The sequence below is a fragment of the Gopherus evgoodei genome, chromosome 8 (genome assembly GCF_007399415.2).
Source record: "Gopherus evgoodei ecotype Sinaloan lineage chromosome 8, rGopEvg1_v1.p, whole genome shotgun sequence".
Classification (NCBI taxonomy): domain Eukaryota; kingdom Metazoa; phylum Chordata; order Testudines; family Testudinidae; genus Gopherus; species Gopherus evgoodei.
The window spans coordinates 48,253,454-48,261,501 of NC_044329.1; the positions used below are offsets into that span (position 1 = coordinate 48,253,454).

At 50.9% G+C, this 8,048-nt stretch overlaps 1 long non-coding RNA gene across 1 annotated transcript; it reads right to left on the bottom strand.

Annotated features, from left to right (window-relative positions):
- Nucleotides 1-1,971: 1,971 nt before the first annotated feature.
- Nucleotides 1,972-4,925, bottom strand: LOC115656882. Its single transcript, XR_004001778.1, has 2 exons — nt 2,906-4,925; nt 1,972-2,457 (listed from the first exon to the last, which is right to left on the bottom strand). It is a non-coding gene; the product is annotated as an uncharacterized LOC115656882 (long non-coding RNA).
- Between the last annotated feature and the right edge of the window lie 3,123 nt (nt 4,926-8,048).

Below are 8,048 nucleotides of genomic sequence, written 5' to 3' on the forward strand. Positions count from 1 at the left end.
GCCAGTCATTTGCAATAGTTATATAGCAGGGTAACCCTACTGGGCTGGAATCCTCAGTTGGTATAAATCAGCTGTTGATTTCAATGGCACTAAACTAAGTAATACCTGCCCCTGATCTGGGCTAATGACTCTAGTAGAGATACTATGGATTTACCCTAGTGCGGAGATGAGAATCAGACCTATGATCCACAAAACCATTCCATCCCACATGATGCAGGCTCTGCTCCCCGGTGATTCCATGCACTGAGCACCCTGCGTGATCCCCCGTGGGGCAGGTGGCCATGGCCAAGAAGGTTGCAATTATCGGAGCTGGCGTGTGTAGACTGACCTCCTTTAAGTGCCAGGATGGTAGGCCGCAGGCTCGAAGAATATACTCCTACCTCGAAGTACAGATGTTAGTAACTAGGAACGATGTCTATAAACTGTGCAGTGTGTGATATGGACTGGAATTGTGGTATCATCCGGTATCTAACACCTGCATCTGGGCCTAGCCAGCATGAGCAAAGAACTGTTATATGCCTACTAAAGTAAGGAATATGGAGGTGGAGTCAAATGACTTTTTTTTTTTTTTTTTTTTTGAGTCCAGAGAACTGGATGAAGTGTTCTCCCAAAACTGGAGGAGACATTCTGGATAAGCCTAGTGGAAAGGTCTCAGAGGGAATCCCAACTAGGGTGACCAGATGTCCCGATAAAATTGTGACTGTCCTGATTTTGAGGAGTTTATCCTGCGTCCTGACCAGAGTATGGTCGGGACGCCATTTGTCCCAATATTTTGTTTCCTGGTCTTTGGTGGCAATTCGGCGGAGAGTCCCTCAGTCACAGACAGTCTTCGGCAGTGGGTGCTTCCGTCTTTGGCTGCAAGGTTTATTACCCGCCGCTGAAATACCGCCAAAGACCGTCCGCGACTGAAGGGCTCTCCGCCGAATTGCTGCTGAACTCCTAGAAGGGTGAGTGCAAAAAACAAAAACAAAAACACCCCCCGCCCCCACCCGCAGCGGTCCCGATATTTTCCCCTTCAACATCTGGTCACCCTAATCGCAACAAGTACCAGGCTAGTGCCCCACCCACTGGATGGTGCTGCCTTAAAGAAGGCAGAACTGGTAATAAACAAAGTTCTCCACAATCCACAGCTGATTTTAGCAATGAAGTCTAGTCAATGTCACTTCTTCCTGGGATAATTTTTATTATTAATCATGTATATTACGTAGTGCCTATGGCCACCTATTGTGCTAGATGCTGTACAAACGCAGAAAGTTATGTGGGCCCTGCCCTGAAGTGCTTACAATCTAAACCAGTCCTTTACATTGCTTTTCCCCACTTTGTATGAGAGCCTCTCTCAGTTACACAGAGAGAAAACCATTTATAGAAAAGTTGGGAGGGTGGGGGAAAATGAATAGGGAGATCAAGGGCTCGGTCACTATCTGAACTTACTTTTAACTTGTTTAAGAAAGAAATTGAGTAGATTTTAAGCTCACCACTTGCTTTTCATTACAGGATCAGGGAAAAAAAATGAAATGTTTTATTTCTCTCTGGCACTTCCTAGGCAGAATTGGTTACGAGCAGCATTCCTCATACTGGCCTGCCTGTTTATTATTAAAGGACTAAGCAGAGGTCATCAGAATAACTTTTTCCACCTGGAGCAAGGCTCCTTTTCGGCAGCAGAGAGAGGAACATTTGCTATCTTGGGGGAGAGCAAGCGTCTAGCAGCCACTGAAGCCCATGAGCAGAACTGAGCACAGAATGTGCCTCAGGCAAGGTTGCCTTTCCAGGGAGGGTTGAAAACCCTGAAAAGCTGGCTAGCGCTTTGATTGACATCTTACTGTCAGGCGCTGCATGGAACTGTTCTCCATATGTGCTGCGTAGCGTTTGATCAGGGTTTGATATGTATTCTTGTGGCACAGAGCTGCAAATAGCTATAACTGGTTGGGGGTGGTGGTGAGAGAGAGAGAGAAGACGTTCAGCCTTAGGGGATATTTTTGAATATACTGTTTATTTTTGAATGGATACAGAGGAAAGGATACACCCACATTATGAGAAATGAAGGGACTCCATTCATCAGTTAAGAATCAACAGCATGATTGCAAAGACCAAAGAGCCCTGGCATCCTTGCAAATTAAGCACGATCAGGGATTGAGCTGTGGCTTAAGGTTGTCTAGCTGTATATTCAGTTTATGTCCGTCACTGGCAGTCTTATTGCACCACTGAGGCTTTTGATGCCCACATGATACAGAATGCTGCTACACAGCCAGCAATATATAGGCTTGATTCTCTTGGAAATGCCTCACATTCCTTGTTCCTCTGAGTTCATTCTCCATGTCAGGGAACGGAAAAAAAAATATTGACCTCTTATCTCTCATAGCTTGAGGTAGGGAGTGGAGACTGATTGCACCCCTTCGCTCTTATCAGAGGAGGGGGAAGTTTCCATTCCAAACGTAGGTGGAGTTCTTCAGGTTTCCTCTGTGGGAGGGAAAAGGGAGAGGACTCAGTGCTGAAGGGGCAAAATGAGAAAAGGGCAGAGCAATGAACTAGTGAAAGAGTCCAACCAAACGGCAAGGTGATATCCAGCTGCTAGCCTCTCCTGTGTAAAGCTGCGATGGATACCATGGGAGGGATTGTCCCCCACCACCGCTCCTAGGGGCAACTACAGCATTATACAGGCTCCATTAACAGCCTGACTAATTGCCCTAGTGCAGCTGGAAAGCACTGGTCAGGGTGTTGTGCACCTCTCCCTATGTCAATCCACCCAGGCAGTGAACCCCAGCCACAGAGCCAGGTTTCTGAACTCAAGCTGTAGGAATCAATGCTTGTAGCTCCAGAGGTCTCTGATGCAGTCCTGGCTGATGGGCGTTGCACAGGGCCTGTACTGAGTCGCCTGTGATGGCCTGTCACAGGGTGCACCACTCACCGCTTGTGTGGTGCCTCCTCCTGGTCACTCTGGAGATTAGCTCTTGAGGTGGATGCCCCTTCCAGCAGTTACACTCAGTCAGTTTCTCCTCTGCAGCCTCTCTCTCTCTCATTCTCAGGAGCCACAGCTGTCCTCTTTGTGACTCAGCCCTCCAGCCAGCTCACTATTGTGGTTTCCCTTTCCGGGGTATAGTCCTTCAATTCTCTGTCATTCCCACAGTGACCCAGGCAGCCTTTTCATTCACTGCCCTGCTGGTCTGTGCCATGCCCTCGGCTGCTGGCAGGGGAACCAGGCTCCACCCACTACTCCAGGGTCCAGTCCAGTGATCCTTAATCCAGCAGTTCTGGGATTTACTCTCACACCCCTTGCTGCTCCTTCTCTGCAGTACTGGGGTTACAATGACACCAAGATGCTGGGCCCACACTGGGAAAGGGCCCATTATGGACCCCTCTAGCCTGTCTACATGGCCAGGGCTGCCCCTCACCTGGGGAAGTCCAGGCCTTGCTGTGTGAGCAGCTCCCAGCCAGCAGATCCCTCTCGTCTGTAGCGGGTTTGCCACCCAGAAGCCAGGCTCCAAGTGGGCTGGGCAGGGCTGCTGGCCGTGGGCATGGCTGGTCGGGCTCTTGGGGGGGGGTCACATCCCAGAGGTCTGCCCTGCTTCCTCGCATGGCTATCTCCAAGCGGTCTCTGCTGCCCGCTGCCTGTGGGTCTCTGCCCACCTCCCTCAGGGCAAGCTTCCAGGGACCAGTGCAGAGGCCAGGTTGGTCTCAGACAGCAAGGGATGGGGCAGCATGGGAAGCTTAGCCAGGTCCTGCTAGGCAAGTGGGTCCTGATGGAGCCTGGCCTGGGCAGGTCCCGCTCTTGCTCTGGCCTGGCTGGCTGCACCGCTCCCGAGGAGCAGAAGTGATCTCAGTCCCACCTCCGAGTGGGGCCGGTGAGTGTGGTTGAGGGGCAGGATGCAGGGGAGGTTTTTCTGGTGGTGGGTGCTGGGCAGTGAGGGATGTGGGATGCTAGGGGAGGTTTATGCATTTTGGGGCACTGGGCTTAGTGGGGTCTGTGTGGTGCGCTGTGTAGTTGTGGTGATGGGGCTGTGGTGGGGCAATGGGAGGTGGTGGAGGGGAAGGGGCAAGCTGACATCGCAGAGCCTGGCTGCCCCATCTCAGCAGCAGTCCCCAGCTGTTGCCAGCTACCCGGCTTGATTGGCTATGCCTGTCCCTGCCCAGCTAAGCCTGCTTGCAATCAATTCCCTGCTCTCTGGCTCTCCCTCCAAGTCCAGCCTGTGGAGTTAATAGGCCTAGATGGCCACCCCTTCGAGTCCTATGTGAGCTAACTCCCCACCACACAGCCCTATGCTGGGCTCCGTGAAAGTCCCAGCACAGGGTGCAGGTTTGGGGAGGGGCTGCTGGGCATGCTGTTCTGACCATGCTAGCTTGAGACTCCTCCACCCTCAGGCTGCCCAGTCTGTGCTCTCTCCAGGAAGCAGAACACAAAAACTCATCCTGTGTGTTCCTGCCAGCAGTTGAATTTCTAGATCATTTTTTTATGCAGGCTGTCATTAGAGAAAGACCTGAGTCCACAGGGACTATGATATGGGATCTTCCAGCTTGGGGTGACTGAGAAGAGAGAGACTATGCTGGGCGATGGGTCAGGGTGATCTTCCAGTGCAGGAGAAGCCTTGGCGAAAGACTGGGGCTAAAAAGGAATGAGCCATTACACAGTGGCCAAGATGTAGAAAAGGTCAGAAAGAGGGAAAACAGTAAAAACTTCCAGAAATTGAAGTACATGTAGAAGAGGAATAGATCCAAAGCCGCACTGAAATCAATGGAGGTATTTTTACTGCATTCAAGGGACACTGCACTTTGAACAGACTATTATGGAAAAATTGGGACATAATATCACCAACTCTTGCAATTTTGTTGCAGTTAACACAACACAAGAATCAAGGGGTCACCCGATGAAATTAATAGGCAGCAGGTTTAAAACAAACACAAGGAAGAACTTCACACAATGCACAATCAACCTGTGGAACTCATTGCCAGAGGACATTGTGAAGGCCAAAGGTAAAAGTGGGTTCAAAAGAGAATTAGGTAAGTTCATATAGATCCAACAATTGCTGTTAACCAAGATGGTCAGAGATGCAACCCCATGTTCTAGGTCCCTAAATCTCTGACTGCCAGAAGCTGAGAATGGGCAACAGGGGATGGATCACCTGATAAGTTTCCCTGTTCTGTTCATTCCTTCAGAAGCAGCTGGCACCGGTCACCGCAGGAAGACAGGACACTGGGCTAGATGGACCATTGGCTTGAGCAGTATGGCCGTTTTTATGTTCTCAACAATGTAGGGGATGTTTTTTTCTCCCACCAACTTGTGAATTTTCCTTTATTTAAAATGGCCACCATCTCCTATTACCATCAATGGGGCTGCTGCCAGAAAGATGGCTGCCATTTCCCTATGAATGAAGATGTGGAAATGAGGCTGCCTCTAAGGAAGATGTTGCCACCTTCCACCATTTATTTTCAGTGAGATTGAAATCATGCCTGCAGGCAAAATGTCTGCAACAATGAGGTGCAGGAAGCTAGATGGGGCTATGGTTGCCAGGTATCTGGTTTTTGACTGGAACGTCCAGTCAAAAAGGGACCCTGGCCAGGCCATTAAAAGTGCAGTTGGCAGCACAGCAGGGCTAAGGCAGGCTCCCTACCTGCCTTGACTCTGTGTGGCTCCCAGAAGCAGCCAGGGCTGGCCTTACCATGAGGTGAACTGACCTCAGGTGCCAGACTGTGAAGGGGCAACACTAGGACCCAGAGTGTAGAAAATTGTGTCTGTTGTTGGTGCATATGTATTCTCTCTGCTCTAGATGCACAGAGATGGTGCAGTGCTGTGCTGGAGGAAAGAGGGCACAAGAGACATAACAGGCAGGCAGGCAAAAAGGTGAGAGGGAATAACAGAAAGCAGCAGGAGCTGCAGGGACAGAGAGGAGGAGGAGCCTCTTATGTACCTCTCTAGCACCCTCAGGAGCCTGGACTGATTAACACCAGCTTCTCAGGGAGCTTCCTGTTTCCTGCTGCTTCCCTGAACCCACTTGAGGAGAACAGGCAGTCAACTGAAGTAATAGGAGCCAGTTAGGCCCTTAAGATGCTGTATCTCCCCTCACACAGGCCCTGCTATCAGCCTGCTTATTTGTCCCCTTCAATTGAGTGTTGAGAGCCACTATAGCTGGCACAGAACAGCAGTCATGAGTGAAAGAAGAAAATGCCCCTCTGGGGCTGCATTCAGAAGAAGAAAGCAAGCAAAGAAAGCTTTTCTATCTAAGCAGGAAGGAGCTCTCCTGAGATACATAGACACAAATGTTCACGGTGAGCCTTCTGTCCCCAGTGAGGATGTGAGTAGTGAAGAGATGCCTGATCTTCCAGTTAGTCAGAGTGCAGATGACCTGGCAGCTACCGCAGCATCCATATCTCCATCTCAAATGGATGTAACCATGCACATTCCTGAAGAAAAAAGTGTAGATCAGAGAAGAGTGTGGTGGAGGTGCAAGAAACAGCTGCTGCTGAGTTCAGTTCCTTAAGTCCAGGTCAGGGGTTGACAATCTCTGGCACGCAGCTCACCAGGGTAAGAACCCTGGCAGGCAGGGCCAATTTGTTTACCTGCTGTGTCTGCAGGTTCGTCCGATTGCGGCTTCCACTGGCCACGGTTTGCAGCTCCAGGCCAATGTGGGTGGCGGGAAGCCGCAGCCAGCACTTCCCTCAGCCCGTGCTGCTTCCTGCAGCCCCCGTTGGCCTCCAGTGGCGAACCGCAGCCAGTGAGAGCCACGATTGGCCAAATCTGCGGATGTGGTAGGTAAACTGGCCTGGCCTGCCAGGGTGCTTACCCTGGCGAGCTGTATGCCAGAGGTTGCCCCTAGTCTAGGTGATCCAGGACTGTGGACCTACTTGAGCAGTGGCCTGAGGGACTTCCTAGTACTGCATAGGCCACAGCAAGTGAAAACTTCATGTTCCCCAAAGACAGTGAAAATAGAAGTTTCCATCCAACGCATTACTGGTGTGAAATCCCCAATGGTGACAAAGTGGAAAGGCCATGGCTTATGTACGCAAAAACCTAGAATGCTGCATACTGTTTTTGTTGCAAACTCTTCCAGTCTAATGTTCCAGCCACATTAGGTTCTACAGGAACAGAGGACTGGAAGAATCTGGCTAGAAATCTGGCATGCCATGAGAAGGCAGCAAATCACCAGAGAGCATTCCATAGGTGGAAAGAGCTTGAGATGAGACTAAGGTAAAAAGGCCACCTGTAACAATGCGGCACTCACCCCTGTGGTGCCCCCTGCTGATCTCCCTGGGAATTAGCATTCCAGCTGTTGGAGCAACCCTCTGCAGATCAATGTCCTGCTGTCATTGGCCCCATGTCCCTCTTGGACCCCGGTGCCCCTCTCCCATGGGTGCTGCCACCTGTTAGTACCCCCACTCTCTGGGCTCCCCTCCCAGAGATAGTCTCACCCTCTATCCCCACCTTGTCTCAGTGTTCACTGCCACTCTTCATGTAGCTCCCGCACTCTGGGGCAGACTGCAGTCCATATCACTCATCATCAGCAAGGGGGGGTGAACCTGCTGCCTCCACCTACCCCTGGACTGCACCTCGCAACCCCAGTACCTTTTCAGGCCTTTGGCTAAGCCTGCAGCCTGGGGGTTTTCCAGGTGGGAGCTCCCCAGCTGCCTTGCCCTATTCCCCTACTCTACTCCCTTATTCACGGGCCAGGCCCTTCTCTCTCTGCACCTAGAAAGAGACTGCCTGTGCTCCCATCCCAAAGCCTCTTATAGGGCCAGCTGTGGCTACTTCCCCAATTAGCTGAGGTTATCCCCTACCACAGCCTTCTCCCAGGGCTGTTTTAAGCCCTTCATGGGAGGAGCAGGTGGCCACCCCCTACACCACCATAGATGATCAGCATCAAGAGAAGATTGCATCAGAGTCTCTTTACTGGCAAAATGTTCTGAAAAGGCTCAATGCCACTGTGAGAATGCTTGCTACCCAAAAGCAAACACTATGTGGCCCTTCACATCAGCTGTATGTGCCAAACAATGGAAACTTCCTTAAAATTGTGGAGCTGATGGCTGAGTTTGATGCTGTACTCCCAGAGCATCTAAGAAGA